General features: G+C 42.4%; 1 protein-coding gene across 7 annotated transcripts in view; it reads right to left on the minus strand.

The window, feature by feature from the left end:
* The window catches only part of NRP1 (neuropilin 1), a 139,054-nt gene that overhangs the window by 48,533 nt on the left and 70,800 nt on the right, over nucleotides 1-19,721 (minus strand). The gene's annotated exons all lie outside the window — the stretch shown is intronic.

Consider the following 19,721-nt stretch of genomic DNA (forward strand, 5'->3'; position numbering starts at 1 on the left):
AGCCCTCTGTGTTTTGGAGGGTTCATCATCCTAAACAATATTTCCCTTCTTCTCCTAAAAATTCAGACACACATGGGGCTTCGCTGGTGGGGCAGTGGTTGAGAGTCTGCCTGCCGATGCAGGGGACGCGGGTTCGTGCCCCGGTTCGGGAAGATCCCACATGCCGCGGAGCGGCTGGGCCCGTGAGCCATGGCCGCTGAGCCTGCGCGTCCGGAGCCTGTGCTCCGCAGCGGGAGAGGCCACATGCTTTCCCTAAATCCAATCAGCTCTGCTCCCATCACTATTTTCTTATTTTGAAAGAATGTCATTCATTATTTCACAGCTGCTTTATTTTTAATTGGAAGATGGGTGTGATTTCACATCTGAGTTTGATGTACTTTCTGTTTAACATTAAGGGTGATGGCGATGGGGTGGGAGGATGCGGGGCGGGGGGCGGGTAGCACAGAGCTGAACGTCAACTGCATTCACTGAAACTGTGGAATGTTTCACTCCGTGTGTGTGACAAACATAAACATCTGGTACTTATCTGATGGTCTGTAGGCAATTTGACGGAAGTTTACCAAACTCCTTTTGAGTTCAAGTGGCCACTCTGAGTTAGCTTATCACTGTTAGCAGAAGTGACCCCATACGACATCCTGTTTCCAATATAAATATAAAAGCCTAACACTGCTGGTAGAATGTCTACCTACATCTTATCTTCACTGTGCTCCCCACACAAAAAGAAGACATAGCTAGACATCAGGCACAGAGGAGGAAAGCGCAACTTTCATCCCGGGTGGGGAGAGGCACACCAGTAGAAGAAAACAGCTGTCTTCATCCCCTTCTGGGGGGCAGGGGATGGTGTCCTACAGCTCCTGTGGGGTGAACTGTCCACCTCCAACTCCCTCTTCGTTGTAAGATGTCTACAGGTATTAACCTACATGCATTTTATGGCCATGGCATTGTCTTAGTAATGACAGGAAACACAATCCCCAGATAAACAGAAGCCAGGAGAGATACACATTTTACTGGGAATCACTGGAGGACAAAGGGCACGTTTTAGCATCGTGCAGTACATCGTGAAGCAAACCTCTGCAAACTGCTGGTTAAATACCAGCATGCAGCCTGCCAGCCATGAAATAGACATCATCGCTTCCTATAATAATACACAACTAGCTATTGGTAACGTAGTAATGTGCAAAGTCTCATTTCTAAAATGAAAAATCTGTCTTGCTCAATAAAATACTGCCCATGGAGCGAGCATTGACAAGGGAGTGTTTCCAGGCTTTTAACATTCCCAAGACAGGTCAGTACAAGAGCCTGAAAAAATAAAGGACAAAGAACTGGAGTCTGATTAAAAACAGGAAAAATACTTTCTTGGTGGGGGGAGGTGGAGTGTGTCGGATTCTTTTTAGAGCATCTCTGATGACTCAAAGAGCTGTTTAATTCATCACTAGACACTACAAGCTAAAGAAAATATTTTTAAGCAATTGTCTCATTTCCTTAGATAACACACGTGCTTTCTGGTAACGCCTAAGCATCTGAACATCGGTGCTGTTCCAGGATCTGGGGGCTTAATTCACAGCACCTGATCATCATGTTCTTTTACTTAGGATCTTGGACTTCTTATAGTCGCCAGTAGGAATACAACCATTTTATAGTTGGTGACATAATTCTCTCTTTATGTATTTTTCATGATTACTGTATTACATAGAAAAAACACGGATGGCTAAAATTACTATTATATATAGAAAATTCATAAGGCAATCCCTATGTGTCAGACATTTTATTAAGGGCTAAATTTATATACATTATCTTTTCAACTCTTAACAATCATACAAGGAACTGAGGAACAGAGTGATGTGTGAACCTTGCTCAGAGTCACGTAACTTGTCAGTGATTAAGCCAGGACTTACCCCAGATCAGACTGGTGGCCCATGTATATGCCACTACACCCATGCTCTTCCTCAATTCCTATCTTAAAAAGCACAATTATCAAAAGGTAATTTAGAATTTCTTAGTGAACAAAAAATTAAATCTTAGAGTTATTCTTTCTGGAAATTACATATTTGTATAATTATCGAGAATATGAAACCATTTATGATTACTTTGACTCCGTTTAACGTTTACATTGACTACTGGAAAGCCAAATTTTGCAAATGAGTCACTCATGCTGTTGAAAAACAAGACAGTGGTGACAGGTCATTTTTAGCAAAAGATAATGAGAAAAGATTTAAAAATTCTGGTAAAGAATACAAATATCCAAGAGCAAGAAAAGTGCAGTGCAGGGAGAACCTCACCAATTTTCTCTTCTCGTCTTAATTGCTTGAATTAATTTTTTTTTTCCATAAAGGAAAGCATTTTCCTGGGTGGAAGCAAACTACTGGTTGCAACAAAGCCTGTGCTGATAGTAAAACAATCCCAAGTGAATGAACTGATGAATTTTCCTTTCCGAAGACTTGAGTCAACCAGCTAGAATAACACTAGATAAGGCTGTGCAGCCCAGATGCAGCGCAAAGCCTGGCTTCCTTGATGCCACTGTACTTCGCGCAAAAGAACAACAAGGAAAGCACAAGACAAATGAAGTCCTCAAACAAGGGCTGACCTCTGTCTCCTTTGGCTGATAAAGGAGATTATGCTGTGGGGCTCCACTGCCTTTGGATGTTGTCATATCCTTTCATTCTCACATTAATATTTTTTGGCATAAACCAGGAGCAACAAATTAAAGAAGAAATATTTAATTCTGATATGTTCTTGGAACTGGAGTGCCATGTGGTTCTTTCTGAAGAGTAAGATCTCTTGAAGTTGTTAGAACGGGCAAGTGGCATCGGCAGGAGGAAAGGAAAGGGACTCCGTACTGCAGGTTAATACCAGCATCTCAACTAGAGACATTTCCAGAACCCAGCTACCCAAATCACTCCCACGTGGAAACCACGAAGATGGAACTTGAAGAGGAGGACACTGTTCTGGGAGGAGAGCACGGCGGGTCCACATCTCCTCAGGGTGTCTGATGCAGCATTTCAAAGACCTTTGAGAGCAGGGCAACAGGACTGTGACACCCACCGGAAAACGCTCAGCTTCACTGATGACATCAATTTAAGAGAAATATGGGAGGGGTCTTCACACATTCCATGCAAAATCTGAGGGCTTCTTTTTCCCTTCTGTATTTTCTAGAACAGATATAATTGTGTTCAGAGAAAACAAATATTCCATTTGAGTTCCTCTCTTACTCAATAAGCCTGTAAAATCTGGACACCAGGACACAATGTATTCTGATAACAAAGGAGGAGAAAATGAGATCGTATGGGGGTTCCTATAGACTCTGCGATACAAGTAATCAGCATCAAAGACAATTGGAAAGTTCTATGTAGAGTTAAAGAGAAAGGCTGACCGAATGCCTAGGCTTTGGCAAAGACTGTTGTACATTTTTAAGACATACGCCAACCTGAAAACTCTGTTTTTCTTTAAAATGAAGAAGCTTCATTACTTCAACGCCATGTTCACTTGCAGATGGGGACCTCAGAAACTTTAACAGCTCAGTCAGGAGGATGACACTTAGATGGTCCCCTCTTCCAGCTTAGATACTTAGGCGTTCTTACTGGGCGGTAAAAGATTCAGGGACTTAATATTTTTATTAACATTTTTTGAATACTTATTTGTAAGTTACACTAAATTGAAAACCTGAGCCTAATACTTTGATCTGGAAAGAGGATAAGTACTCAGAACAGAACAAATGTAATCCCTAGAAACCTGGTTAAGAATTTAACCTACAAACTCTGTAGTAAAAATCGCATAGTGGAAATGTCTTAAGAAAGAAAAATAAATATGCTACAGTTTTGAAAAAAACTGTAACCAGCCTCAGATATGCATAAACATGATGTAGATCTAGTCAAATGCCTATAGGACCATTGTACCATGGGCTCTTGCTAGAAGATTCAGTCAGCAAAGATTTAACAAGCATCTCCTGCATGGAGGACACAGGCTGGCTTAGGCTATTCTGCTGTAACTCTCGGTTCCATCCATTAACTGTTTATTGTAATACTCATGAAAACTAGGGGAGCATTCTCCTAGTTAGAAGGCTTAATGGGCAGGAATTGCTCCGCATTGATCAACATCCTGTGAGATCAAGCAGACTGTGTGAACGGATCTCTGCTTCTGATGTCTGTCCAAAGGGGGCGCAGTAATGGAAGAATGACTAAAGGGTGGTCTGGATGACAACCATTTTAAAACGTAACAGAAGCATTTATGACCTCCACACATAATTTCAGTAGGACTGTATCATGCAGATAAAGCATTTATTATTCTTGCTTTTATGATTAAAAACATTTCGGGCAAACTATAAACCGATGCACAGAGCCAGGGTGCATGCCCACACAGATGTGTCTTAAAGCCCAATAATGGTGCTTCACGCATTGTAGACGCTTAAACTGAAAGTGTGAAATTAAAGTAAACCGAAGGATGCCAAGGGTTCAGATAAAACCATTTAATCCATTAAATTCAATAGATATATATGGTATGCCAGGCTCGGGAAGGAAGCAGGCCTATGCAGAGAAAAATGATAATACCAGACTGAAAAGAAGAAGGGTCACCGTGCCCACAGATGAGGCGCTGTGAGGTCCAGAAGACGATTACATGCACAAGGGGAAAGTTCAGGCTTTATGGAAAAGAGGTCATTTGAATCATTCAAACTGGACCTCATAGGATAGGATAAGATTTTGGCTGTGGAAGGGGTCAGGGTTGATGAGTTAAAGGCAGAAGGAACAGGAAAAAAAATCCCAGCCAATTTCCTCCATTTCAAAATATCTGATATGATGAACATTCTCCTTCTGTCTAGTATCTCTTGGCAAAAGTCCTTTAGAGAGCAGGGAAAAGTGTCCTCCCCACCCCTAGACCCCAACACACATCCTCCTTTGCAGACGCCTTCATGGGATCCATGGGTCCAGGCCAGGAAGTGCTGGGCTGGTGACAGAGAGACCACGCAATCTTATTTGTAATTAAACTTTCAGCTCATGACCATGCGCTGCACTGCTGAGCTAATTCTGCTAAAATGTGTGCTTTCACTGCCTCTGGGAATCCAAGCATCCCTGGGAATAAGACCTAACCCTCAGTCTGCATGAGCCAGATACCTCTCTCCTGAGTCTCAGGGCACACTGTCCAGCCCTACCCTCGATTTATATCTACATTTGAAAGAAAACATCTCAATGAAATGGCATCAAAACTGCATGTTTTCTTGAGGAGTCCACACTGCTGTCGAAATCACACTGTTTGCTCCTCAAACAATTAAAGAGAGGGCCATGAGTTGAGATCATGAGCTTCCGGTGGTGGGTATTTCCGTGTCTAATATCCCTTGCACTGTGGAGGGAAGCTGGTGGCTGGAGAGTCTTCTTTCATCACACAAATAAGTGCTAGATACTTGGGTGCAAGAGAGGGAAGGTTACCAGATTCCTGCCCTCTCGTCAGTGAGGGAAAAAGTCGAGTAAACGGTAAGTCTCAATATAGAGGGAACTGGCTGCATTAAATACCCTCAATGAACTCTAGGGCTACAGGGAAAAATACTTGGGTGATGCAGGCAGCACACGGTGGCAAAAAAGCACAGGCCCCAGGAGCACCTCTGTGGCTTTGATATTAAAGAACCACCTGGAGTATGTTTAGCAAATTAATTAGCCATTCCAAGCCGTGGTCTCCTCTTCTCTCCAACAAAAATACCAATGCATAGCCCATTTAGTTATTTTTCCTGGTTTTATGAGAGTCATAATGATGCATTGGTACACACATTAAACATAAGAATGTGACCCTAATATTTTTTCCCTTAGTCATTTGGGTAATTGGAGTGTGTGTGTGTGTGTGTGTGGTTTTGCCTGTAGTAGCTAGATTGTTGTAACTTGTTTGAAAGAGGGACAGAGCCCTCTTTAACTTTAAATTCACCTAGCCCGACCTGCAGCATCTCATCCTTAGCAAACGCTCAATACACATTTGCCGAGTTTAAATTCAACACTGTCAGTTCAGCGTTGCTGGCAAGACCTGAAACTCCTTTTTTCCAGATAAAGCCAGCTACCCATTGTTAAGCCAATGTTAGCATTTGAGCAACAAACTTGTACTCTTTTTTTTATTTTTATTTTTTTGCGGTACGCGGGCCTCTCACTGCTGTGGCCTCTCCCGTTGCGGAGCACAGGCTCCGGACGCGCAGGCTCAGCGGCCATGGCTCATGGCCCAGCCGCTCCGCGGCATGTGGGATCCTCCCGGACCGGGGCACGAACCCGTGTCCCCTGCAACGGCAGGCGGACTCTCAACCACTGCGCCACCAGGGAAGCCCCAAACTTGTACTCTTAATTGAGGAATATGACTATTCTTATCTTGGTGTTTAAACTGCAAATATTAAAACTACTCAAAATTTCCAGTCCTTTGAAAAGTTCACCACTTACAGGGAAGGTCTGCTGGGTGATGAGTTTTGTTGGCCAGGTCCATGCCACGTGAAGGATTCTTTTTTATTTATTTCTCAAAAGACCTCTCACTAACTTATGAAGCGTCCCTCCTCCCAGAAGTTACCTCAAAGGGCAGCAAGGCTTAAATCATTTTTTCGCCGTATCTATCATGCTCTCCAACCTCTTCTCAATCTTTTTGTTTTAGAGCCAACTTATTTGGGATCCTGATGTCCACAGGATATTTATGGATTGGCTGTATCTGGTATCTTAGACTTTTCTCAGACCACTTCTGTATTTTTGAAAAATTAGCAACATCAATATTTCACTGTCTAACTATAGGTCTCCAAGTTTTCACCTAATTAACATATGATCCTCATACGATGTTGGAATTGTAGCTTTGTGTGGCTGGGAATTGAGTGCAGGTTTCAGGCCTTTTGTGATCTTTGTGTTTGTCTCATGGTCTCTGAGAAGCAGCCCAGTAGGAGAAGCAGTAATACTAATTCTGCATTGAGGCCAGGCAACATAACACCTTTCCAAGGTGCAAGAACCTCAGTTATGGACACATACATCTTTCCATCTATCAGCAGTTTAAAGAGATTTTTAAACCTGAAAGACCAAGAAAATATTAAACAGGTACAGGTAAGGTCTATTTCTGTTTCAAAAGCTGTTGTTCTATGCTCCCCATAAAGTTTTATTATCTGCAGTACTGGGGAGATTTCTAAATGACTCAAGATCAACACACATCTGTACTCAGACAGCATCTGTCTATTTCAGCACCAACAAAATGGCTTGTTTATTATTAGTTTTGCAGTAAGTCACGCCTTTAATTTTTCTCCCTCCTTCTAAAAGCTTGGTTTCAAAAACAAACACAAGGATGAGTTTCTAGAAACTAAAGACTTGCAGATGGGGGCAATGGCCTAAATCAGGCTCTTGGCCTATAAACTTTGACAGCATCCTTTTACACTGACTTTCCATGTATTTCTCAGGGATCTACATGGGCCTCTCAGGTTAATGAGAGTTTCATGTGTTGATGGGGAATCTGGACGTGCAGGTGTCCAAGAAAACCCCTCTACTTGGCGTTAAAAATCCTGCAAGGAGCTGACGGGATTACTGAGATTAAAGTCGGTCACCCACCAAAAGTTATAACAAACACTGCCCCGGAGACAAGGGAAAAGACAAAGAACAGGCTGCCTAGGTACAGTTGGTTGTCAGAAATTGTGTGTAAACAGTGGGTCTCTGAAGGGATGCCAATCATTCCTGAGAACAGATGAGATGAACTTCATGATTTAATATATTTGGTCAAATGCATTTTCCCTGTTTGGAAGCTTACCATTCAGTCAGGAAGTGTATACTGATTTTTTTGTTTTTTGAAGATGACTTATAAAGGAGGTGGAAAAGCGCTTGAAATAATGCATTTTCAAAGAATTACTCTCTAAAAGAATCATCTGTAATTACCACTCACAATGGATGTTCTACAGTTTCGGACTGAGCAGAGGCCAGCCCGTGGCAGAAAAAGGGCTGGAAAGTTGGAAACTGCATGGATGGAGGTGGGTAACCAAGGTGAGGAAGGGGGAAATGTTTTGTGCTCTGAAGACACACTGTTTTGCCATCCAAATGTTGTCAGGGAACAGAACTGCAAATTCTTTTAATGCTCTGAAAGAAAAAATATGTCTATAGTAATTTCATGCATTTCAGTCCAGGTCACACAATGGGAAAAATGCATCTGCACGTCTACTTTCAAAGCACAGGAGAACAAGCACAGATGTTCCACGAAACATATCATGCTCTTCCTCCCCTATCCCTGCCCAGAGTCCTTAACATAATGGAAGAAGCTGTGATTCACATTTATCCACTGGAACCATTCTTAACACATGGACAGACACGTCTATTTCACCACATCCTTGGAGGTGACACAAGGTGAAATGTTTTCTTGGTGAACATGGCCATACTGTGGTGTGTGTGGTGTTGGGGGTAGCGGGCTGGGCTTCTTGGCAGAAAAAATAGAGCTAAGGCCCGTATTTGGAAATGTGGAAAAAAGCATTTCTTTATGCTACCTTGCAGGTTTCCAGGACAGTAAGAATCCTATCATTTTGTCACTACACTTTAAGATGCAAAGTCAGGCCTGAGAACACATTACTCTGTGTGGTTTTAATAAAGCTGCTGGTATATAAGAAGAAATGGAATAAATAAATTTTACATGGAATTAAAATCTTTTGATAAAAAGATTTTAATTGAGATGAATTTTATATGAGACACATGAATATTCTAAATCTAGACACTTTAAAAAAAGATAGGTAGATAAACAGATGTTCCCATAAACTCTTCTGGAAAACAGCAAAGTTCTTAGACTAATGGAACTAAATTATTATATTACAGAAGTTGATAAGAGTTCAGTTTCAGCATATTACAGATTGAACCCCAAATTACCTATTCCTGTCTGCTTTTCCTTTTTGTCCTACTCTCCAGAAGAGACAGGAATGTCCAGATGTAGATCATGTAAGATGCCTTCTACATTTGTCTTAGTAAATGAGATTCTTTTATTTACGAGTGGTTGATTGAGAGGAAATATGCTAAATGAACAAATGTATTGACTGATTTTTCTTCACGTGGTACATGATTGTTAAATAAATGAATTCTTACCATCTTGGTATTAGAGCTTTGTAAATAAAGGTATCCTTATAAACGAATGCAGTATTTGGAAACATAAGTTAAAACTACAGAAATAGGATAATGTGTGTGCTACAAAATGTTGCTGGTTGACAACAGCAGTGACTAGTCTGGATTTTCAGAATAATGTTTAAAAAACTAGGCCAGGAAAACTCTGCATACTCTGTCTTCATTTTTTAAGACTGGGAACTTAAAAAAAAAAAAAAAGTTCTTTTCTCTTTTCCCCATGAACTCTGTGTGCCTCCTGAAATATCAAAAACAATTTGTTCAGTGTTTCATATTTCATTTAATTTGCTAACTTCGTTTATTATCATGAGTATTTCCCACTGGAAATTTTATCTTTAATTTCCGGATCTTCAAACTTAAGGCTCTGTCAAAGTTCTTGCACCTGTAGCCATCAGCCTGTGCGTCTACCTGGGTCTTGGTCTTTCTCTTTGGAGATGGGGTCTGTCTTTGTCAGTTTTAGCCCTAAGTAAACACATCGAGTCATACACGCATGAAGATCGCCGTGATGACTTTCTTCTTAAGCTGTATCCCTGGTGCTGCTTTTTTCCCCTCCACTTTTCTGCATTAGTATGATGGCCTATAACATGCTCCGAATTGCATGTGGTATTTGTCTTCTTAAGGAAAGAAAAAAGACGGAGTATTGGCCAGACTTTAAGGTGTGAACAGCCTGGAATGGTGGGTAAGCCTTTGCCTTTCAGATACTTCTGTCAAAGATTAGAGAGACATGAAAGATGAACTGCCCAGACTTCATCTTATCTCCCCTAGTGAGCTGCACTTCCCCCTGAACTAGCACAAAAGAATCAAGCAAAACAGCCCCACTAGTGAGGTTTCTATGTGAAATCCTCAGATAAGCTTCAGGGTGAAGCCGACCTAAACAATTACTTGATCTAAGGAAAGAAAATCTTTTTAATTAAAAAAAAAATTTGTTTTTTGCTATGTGTTGCCTGATATGATTATCAGTACTATTTAAAACGAATTCGAGCTATGCTTCGCATATTTATATTTTCTTTTAAGCAAGCCCATGGTACCAGCTGATAGAGTAAATTTATTTTTAATAGAATCACAGAATCTTAAATGCTTGAAAGGATTTCGGAAGCTGTCAGGTCCAATCACCCATCCCCTGAAGAATTCTATCTATTGCCGTCTCAGGCTTGCTAGAAGAATAAAGAAGCTTATTTATTTTTCTGCTAAATCCAGAAAATGTAGTTAGAAGTTTAAAGCACTGCAATTGTAAGAAAAATAAAACCTTGGTAAAATTAAGACTTCATTCTTCTGAAGGAAGGCAATTAAAGGAAGGCCATGAATGTGTTTTTAACCCGTGGAGGCAAAAAGAGCTGGGAAAAAAAATGTACAAGTCACTTGTACAAGTTCATATGTGATTATTCTAATTGCACATTAGTCATAACATGTGCAATTAGTCTCAACTGCTTACTCTGTTCGATAGTTGGAAATATAAAAGCGTAATGCAGTTTATTACTATTGGGATTTATAGAGCATTTTTAATTTAATCTACTTTCCTCTCGTTATTTGAACGTAGAATTGAATGAAATATGAAGGCTGGGGGCTTGCAGTGGAGAAAGGAAATACGTATGCGTGTTTGTGCGTGTCTCTGTTTCAGGTCAGCATCCAAAACTGCGATTTTGATGTGGATCAAAATTGCCATTTGGATGTGGACCTTTGAAATGGTGCATTAAATGAGAAATATATGAGGGCACAGAATATCCAGTTGCATCCCGGCTTTGGAATTTCCAGGGTGGGCCTTTCTTTTGGAGAAGTTTGCTGTGGAGGTGCTTGAAAAGTTTCCAACTGTGGGTTCTGCCACTTCTGAAGAACACACATTGTTTTGCTCTGGGGCTTTCAAATTCTGATATGAAAGTTATTTAGAGCTTAGGAGTTTGTGTGCTACATTACATGCTGCATAAACGTAGCCATCGCTCCTAGATGTGAACATTAACGCACTCTGTAAAACATAGTTATTACCGCCAGGGCAGAAATCAACAAACCCCACCAAAGGAATTTCTTAAAACTGCTATCATAAAGTCTGTGCCGTTATGGATTTCATTAACATTTTACTCCCCAAGGATTCCCAATTGTATAATAACAGAAGTTCTTTAAATTTTAAATACCACAGACAGGAACAGCCTTTCACCTAAAACAGATGTGAAACCAACAACCTTGCCTTCCTATTGGTCCACAGATATGAAACTGGATGGTAATTGATGGCTTCTAATGTGTTGTTGTTTAGGTTACAGAATTGGAAACTTAATAGTATGTTTCCCATGAAAAGATAAGTTAATAAAGCAATAGACAGGTTTTCAAACACAGTTCCTTACCCTTGATTACATCTGAAGTTAAAAACAAAAAAGAACTGTTTATTTACATACTGCAGAAAAACTAAAACAGGTAAGTCAAGGTCAGGGACACACAACATACAGTTATGGAAGAGCTCATTTCAGTCTTATTTTTCCTAAATTTTGTCAGTGATGACTGGTGATTTTATCCTTGTGTTTCCTTTTCTTAATCCCATTCTTATCAGTGCATTTTGAGACCCAATCGTGCAGTACTCTAAAATAACATCTGTATTTATTTAGCTAAAAACAGTCCACTTTTTTGTGTGTGTGTGGCCTCTCCCGTTGCGGAGCACAGGCTCCGGACGCGCAGGCTCAGCGGCCATGGCTGACGGGCCCAGCCGCTCCGCGGCATGTGGGACCTTCCAGGACCGGGGCACGAACCCGTGTCCCCTGCATCGGCAGGCGGACTCTCAACCACTGCGCCACCAGGGAAGCCCCCGTCCACTTGTAACAGCTAAAAGTAGTGAAGCTTAAGATAAATAAGCAGGCAGGTTTATGATGCTGTTTTCCTGCATCAGGTAAACAGATGCATCTGTACCTTTGGAAAACAAAAGAACTACGACTCTGTTCAAATATCTACAGTAAACGGTGGAAAAGTGACATAAACCAGCCAAGCAACCAGCTACTTTTTCTTTCAAAATTCTGATCAGTCTGATTGTTTTGAAAATGACTTGATTAGGATTTTGCGCATCTTCTATACCAGTGGTTTACAGCTGGGGATGATTTTGCCCCCAAACAGGACATTTGGCAACTCCTGAGGACGTCGTTTTTGGTTGTCGTTTTGATTGAGGGTGCGTGTGTGTGTGTGTGTATGTTACTGGCTTCTAGTAGCTGGAGGTCAAGAATGCTGCTAAACATCCTACAACACACAAGACAGCCCCACAACAAAGAATTATCCAATCTAAAATGTCAGGAGTGTCCAGACGCAGAACCCCTGCTCCAGACAAAGTCCAATCATTTGTTTAAATTAAAGCTTCTGCAGCGACTGTTCAATTTACTAGACATCATTTACCAATCAGCAGCTAAGCAGGATATACTGGGATTTAAACGTGCCTGCTTGGTCTTCAGACACAATCTTCTGAGAGGATCCAAATTCACGTCCTCATACGGTTACAACTGAGTGGGAGCAAAGAAGTGGTGGCCAGGATACTGAGATTCCAGCCCGGGTCTGTCAGTAACTGGCCCTGTGGTCTTGCAAATAACTTAATCCATCTGAACACATGAACAATAAGGAATTTAGACAAAAGGATGTTTGTACCTATGTTTAATCTTACTCTTAAAGTCAAGATATTCTGGAAAGAAATATAAAAACCCCTCCTCTAGAATTTAACTATGAATGTTGGTTCCAAATAGACACTGCCATAAAACAATAAGAAACCACAACAGCAAAAGCAAAAAGAAATGTCCACGCTCTGGGGCTTCCCTGGTGGCGCAGTGGTTGAGAGTCTGCCTGCCGATGCAGGGGACGCGGGTTCGTGCCCCGGCCCGGGAAGATCCCACATGCTGCGGAGCGGCTGGGCCCATGAGCCATGGCTGCTGAGCCTGCGCGTCCGGAGCCTGTGCTCCGCAACAGAAGAGGCCACAGCAGGGAGAGGCCCGCGTACCACAAAAAAAAAAAAAAAAAAAAAAAAAAGGAAATGTTCATGCTCTACAAACTAACTTATTTTAAGTGTAATTCTACCCAAACACCTGTCGTTCTTTCAACACTCTCTTCCCAGTGATGCTTCATCATAAAAATCAGAGGCTTCTTTAAATGTCATACATTTTCTTTAAAGTGTGTTGACACGAAATACTAACTAGTAAAATCCTTTGACTGATTTTTAAAATTGAATTGTGGTCAACTTGACCAAAATGGTTAAAATTATCTTGCTATGTTCTATATGACAAAACAACAGCTAAAAATGTCTAAATAATTATGTCACATGTACATTCTGTTTCCCCCAATCATATCTTCCTTCAAAAACAACAAAAAGCTCTGAATTTCATCTGTCCCTATAAACACATATTTCCTTCAAATGACTTCCTATAATGTGAAACACCAAGGTAAGGTACCAGAGAAAGCATTAGGCAAAGTTCCTCAGGAGACAGTAAATTTTGGAACATGGGCTTCCTGGGTGGAAACCTAGTTAGAGATAACAGTCCTGTGATACATGAAGGGTCAGAGGTAAAGCATTTATTTTGTGCATGAAGTATAAGTCAATGCAGAACTAGGGTAAGATAACCAAAGTCTCACCTGGACTACTTTTTTAAAAAGCAAATTGTCGGGACTTCCCTGGTGGCGCAGTGGTTGGGAATCCGCCTGCCAATGCAGGGGACACGGGTTCGAGCCCTGGTCCAGGAAGATTCCCACATGCCACGGAGCAACTAAGCCCGTGTGCCACAACTACTGAGCCCGTGTGCCACAACTACTGAAGCCTGCGCGTCTAGAGCCCGTGCTCCGCAACAAGAGAAGCCACCACAATGAGAAGCCTGCGCACCACAACCAAGAGTAGCCCCCGCTCGCAGCAACTAGAGAAAGCCCGCGTGCAGCAACGAAGACCCAACACAGCCAAAAAAAAAATAATAATAAAATTTTTAAAAAGGAAAAAAAAAGCAAATTATCTCCCTTCCAGATCAATGTTTCAGCTAAAGTAGCAAGTTAATATTAATTGCAAAACACACACAGAGCACACCTGGGGAATAAACATTCATTTGAACAGCTACATTTTCCCTAAATTTGCCAACATTATATTTTACATGCATCATTCCACATTTGGGTAACCCAGTGAGCTATTTTCGTCCGTTCTCTAGTCACACATTTATAAAGCATTTTATTGCAATTTCAGTAATTTGCTAATGATCTGAATGAGAAAATGCCCCCCGATCCTCGAAGTGTCTGGTCTGTAAGCACAGAGTGCTTACAGGGGATAACAGTCAGGATAACTTGCCTCCATACATGTTCTGGATTACTTCAATTCAGCAGATAGAACCGATTTTGAACACAGATTATAAACCTACTAGAAACTAGAAACTGTATGAAAAATCATAAACTATTTCATAGGAGATCCCTGTTCCACACTCGACACATTCATATAAGAGAATGAAAGATTTGTCCAAGAGAGTTGAGAAGGAAAGAAAATGAGATATGAAATTTGTGAAAATAAATGACATTTAAAAGTTTTAAGATAAATTACATCAGCTTCTACTTTCAATTTGGGGAAACCCTCACTTTGAAGAAAAAAAGAAGGGTTTCAGATAACAAATTCTTCTAATCGAGTAAGAAACACTCACTTCTCCCACCTAAAATGCGATAAAAATGTGTAACAATACTGTGTGTCAGAGGGAACATTTCCAAGAATTCATGAGTTATTTCATCCCATTTGGCACGTAAAGGATGTCCAGCTAGCCCCTTCTTAGCTCTTTTTTTTTTCAGTATGTGGGACTCTCACTGTCGTGGTCCCTCCCATTGCGGAGCACAGGCTCCGGACCCGCAGGCTCAGCGGCCATAGCTCACGGGCCCAGCCGCTCCGCGGCATGTGGGATCTTCCTGGACCGGGGCACGAACCCGTGTCCCCTGCATCGGCAGGCGGACTCTCAACCACTGCGCCACCAGGGGAGCCCCCCTTCTTAGCTCTTGAAATCAGGTCCATGCCTTTAAATGATCTTTTGTCTCCATTCTCCGCAAGCTGCAAGTGAGATTCGGAGGTTGCTGGTAGCAACAGCTCACACCCCTGGGGTGGATGTGCAGGCACCTGTGGGTAGTAAACCTTGAAGGACCCCCTGGACTACAGGGCAGACCTTGGGGCTTGGGGGCTGGGAACCTGGCGAGAGGAAGGACCATTTCCTCTGTGACTCATAAGGTCTTAAGACCTCGCCAGGATTTTCGCTTTGCCCAGTTTAGCTGGCGTGAGAGTATCTGCCCGGCTTACTGCATTTGACAGAGCAGGAGGTGAAAAACTCACAATTCCAATGGCCAAAGAGCTCTGCAAAGGCCAGCTGCTCGGGCCTGGTTCAGATCTGACACTGAGCTGTGACTCGCCTCCCGCCCTCCGGTTCTCCCAGTGCCCAGTGACTCAGGTCCCAAGTCTGAGGAAAGAAGTCCCCTTTGGCCCTGTGAGGCTGACTTTCCCCACAAGTTGCAGCTTTCCCCCAAATCAGGACTTGATGAACTATTTAACCTCTCTGGGCTTTAGCCTTCTCATAGGAAGATGCAGATAAAGAACCTCTGGTCCACTTAACCTACACTCTAAGACTAAAATGGGATGTGTATGAAAAGGGGCTTTTATAAAGGGAAAATGCTATAGAAACATAAGGTTTTGTTGTTAGAACATGTCTTACAATGAATTTTAAAATCCTCAAATCAACCCAGGGCTACTTGGATTTGAGCAGTTTGAATGAGGGCACCTACTTTCTTCAACCCTGCAGCTGTGGCTGTAAGTAAGTGAACCCTGAGAGAGAGAGAGAGAGAGAGAGTGTGTGTGTGGGGGGGGGGGGGCTGTGTTTTGACTCAGTTCAGCCCAACTCCTTACACCAAGGCCTTTGGTTACTGGTGTCTGCTTTCAAAGTTCCTTCAGTTAGGAAATGTGCAATATTATCAAAGGGAAATGCATGTAAAGCAAAAGGAAAACACTGAAACAAGCCTCCGCAGAAGGTTAGCGTGAGCTCCTCTCTTCTGGAACTTTCCTTCTCCTCATCCCTCAGAATGAATATTTCTACCAGAAAATGTAGTGAACAGAGAAGGGGCTTGCTGATGTATTCTTACAGCTACAGAGGGTCTTCTTGGAGATTACTCTCTTCTGTGGGATTAATCCATCATAGGGCTGATGGACCAAACCAAACAGGATGTGGTTTAGAAGCCAACTGCTTTCTGCTCCTCTGGAATAAGAGAAGGCATGAATAACCTAGCACCAATTTTTAATTTTTCCCACAAAAGACAATATTACCAAATTTGGAGATGAGCAGAGTTTCAGCCTGAGTTGGTTTGTCAAGTAATTCTATTTCTAAAGTCACTGGAGGGTGTAGTAATCGATTAGTCCCTAGTGCCATTTTTATTTCTTTGGATCAACAAAGTTCATATCCCATCCAGGCATTATGTCTCTTGACTTTTTTTTTTTCTCTTGTCTCCTGGCATTCTAATCAGGGCAAAGTCACAGTTGTTTTGAGGAAAGCACTCCCAAGAGCTTTAATTAAAGCTAGAAGGATAAATCTGTTTACAGTGCAGTGAACACTATCATTAATAAAACATTGAAATAATTAACGAATTAAATTCTGCTTTGTGTGTGAATGGCTACACCAGGATTTAGGAGAACACGTTTTCTGATCAGACACATTCTACACACTTAGTTTGCAGATCTGAAAAGAAAAATCCGAGCCTGTTTTTTTCTGAGATCCACAGTCTCGTAGACTGCCAGAGCTTGAATGGAGAAGGGTACGTCACCTTTATTTTATAGAAAAAGAAATTCAGTGTCAATGAGGTTAATGGCTTGGGATCTAATAATGTGCTTGAAAATTAAGAATTTTTATAGCGCCACCGATACACTGAGTCTTTCCTTAGAATCCTTGATTATTTAACCAGAAACAAAAAGAAGATAAAGATGAAATGAGTAATAAGATCAGCAGTTCTAGGACACGGAACAGAATGGAATACTCTGAAGAATGTGGGCAAATCTCACAGGGTGACTAACTCTGCAATTGACAAGTAGGAGGTTTTCGCTTGTCAGGATATGAAGTGGCCTTTAGAACAGGATGTGACCACGTGGAAATGTCCAAGCCGGGACTTCCCTTCATGCTTCTCCTCACTAAAGGGCTTCTTGCCCTGGTTCTTAAGCTTTTTGCCAGACAACAGATCCCACAGGAAGCACCATGGAGGACATCCACACCGGCGGTTAACGATGCATTGTTTTTTTATGTCATTCGGTAATTTCCTAGAGAAAACAATTGAACCAAAGACTGTTCCTGTCTTGAGGGAGAGTCAGTTTCCAGGGCTGCCTTATTAATTTAACACATGCAAGTGTTTGTCCTTGTTGCTACAGCACCATGTTTGGTGGGGTATATTTCATGCAAAATGTGACAAAGCCGAAAAAGAAAACAAATGCCATCCTCATTCTGATGTGCATACAAATAGGACTGTCAAGTACAAATAAATGGTCCTGTGATGGGAGGTATGTACCTCCCGCCCTCAGCCTCCCTTATGCTGTGCTTATGGGTTAACTTATAAAACATCTATCCAATGAAAACAAGCCCGCCACTTCCAAGGAGTTTCAGAAAAGCTGGAAGCACATGAAATTATTCATAATTAGGTGATGGGTGGATGTTAAGACCTCCCACCAAGTACACAGACGCAACTAGCGTGGAAATGAGCCCGCTGAGATCCCGCAGAAGAAAAAGATCATTTTCCCTCAAGGTGAACTGACGCTGAGCTCCTCTGACATCCACCTCCCAGAGGGGCCGAGGAGTAAGGGCTCCCCATTCTTGGTTTAGAAGCAGGAAGCCCCCGCTCATCCTGGTGTGAGGCTTCTCAGCACGAGGAAAAGCATAAAGGGTTGCGGACGGATGCTTCACAAGATACACCTGAATATATAGGAATTAGTGATAAAGATAAAGCACATCGAAGAGTAAAGAAGCAGGTGTTGGAGTCCAACAGACCTTGCTTCCAAGCCTGTGACCTTGGGCATTTACTCATATCTCCAAACCTCAGGGTCCTCATTTTAAAAATAAGGATAGGGCTTCCCTGGTGGCGCAGTGGTTGAGAGTCCGCCTGCTGATGCAGGGGACACGGGTTCGTGCCCCGGTCCGGGAAGATCCCATATGCCGCGGAGCGGCTGGGCCCGTGAGCCATGGCTGCTGAGCCTGCGCGTCCGGAGCCTGTGCTCCGCAACGGGAGAGGCCACAACAGTGAGAGGCCCGCGTACCGCAAAAAAAAAAAAAAAAAAAAGGATAACTGAACCTCTGTCACAGGACTGCTCTGAGGATTGAATAAACATGAGTCAAGTACTCAGCAGAGTTGGGACACACAGGAAATACTCGATACATGGCGACTATCCCATGAATGGCACAAGTGTCATTTGTGCTGTCCTCCCTCCAGCACGTGTGGAATTGCTGCCCCTTGGAAGTTAAGCGTGGACAGCCGTGGGATGTGCTTTGGCAATGAACTTGGTGTCATGCTCCTCAACGGAGCCTCATGGGTCAGCATGCTTGGCCACACTCCCTTCCTCCCTCTGCCTTGGTGACAGGTTTCGGATGACGGCCGCTCCCTCCAACTAGGTCCTGGTGTGAGAAAATGTGGGGCAGACCCCCTGCCGGCCAGAGACAGGGGGTGGCATGAGCAAAAAGGAAAGCTTCTTGTCTGGGGGGTTTGGGTTACTTAGCTTATTCCGACCATACTTTGATAGAAAGAGTTGGACTATTTGAGATTTTTCTTCTGGGGCCATCTCAAATGGTGCCCAACTCCTGAGAGTGATGTAAACCCTGTCCCGCTGACAAATGCTTTGTGAGAGCCTGTTGTCTCCACGCATCTACTGACACAGAATTCCTTGCCCAGAAGAATTGCTACCGTTGCATTTTCTGAACTCTTGCAAGACTAACATCCCTAAATTATTGAGTGTTCTCCACCCTGCCGAGAATACAACTACATTACCATGCAAACATGCTTAGCACTGCAAAACGTAAGCTTCTCTCTAGAGGCACGTCTGTCAATCACATGGAACTGCTGGTTGGTGTGGGGATGTGGAAACACAAGTCTCCAAGAGCTATTTTGACGCAGACAAGTTCATTTCATTTCTGACTTAATCTAGAGCTGGATTCAGCAATCCCACCCAAGGTAAAAGCCTCTTCTTTTCTCACCCTCTACACATTTCTCAGTGTTATCATTTCGAGGTTAGTGTGAGTTCAGCCTTCTGAAATAGGCCATTTCACTTTAAGTGTATGTTAAACTAATATTGACCTTTCCAAAGTAAAACAAAATCTGGTATTTGTGCTCAACAGACTGAAACAGGCATAGATGTAGAAAAAGTAGGGGATTAATCATCCTGGTATATTTTCTTGCTTAGAAACTCTCCCTGGGAATTAGTCATTTTTATATATCTCGCAATTAGTGCGGGACAGGCTCTGCCTCCTCTCCTGAAGAGGAAATCTGGATCCTTCAGCAAATAACATTGGATAATCTGCCCACAGTTTAACCCACACAGCCAGATACGACGTTTCATTTGACAGTGGGTAAAAAAGTCAAGAACATGAACATCAGGCCTCGGGTGGGAGTGTCCAGACATCAAGGCTGGGCAAGTTTAGGCTCTGGGAGTGGTGCCAGGGATGAGCTGGA

The sequence above is a fragment of the Orcinus orca genome, chromosome 2, assembly GCF_937001465.1.
Source record: "Orcinus orca chromosome 2, mOrcOrc1.1, whole genome shotgun sequence".
In the NCBI taxonomy this organism is placed as follows: Eukaryota; Metazoa; Chordata; class Mammalia; order Artiodactyla; family Delphinidae; genus Orcinus; species Orcinus orca.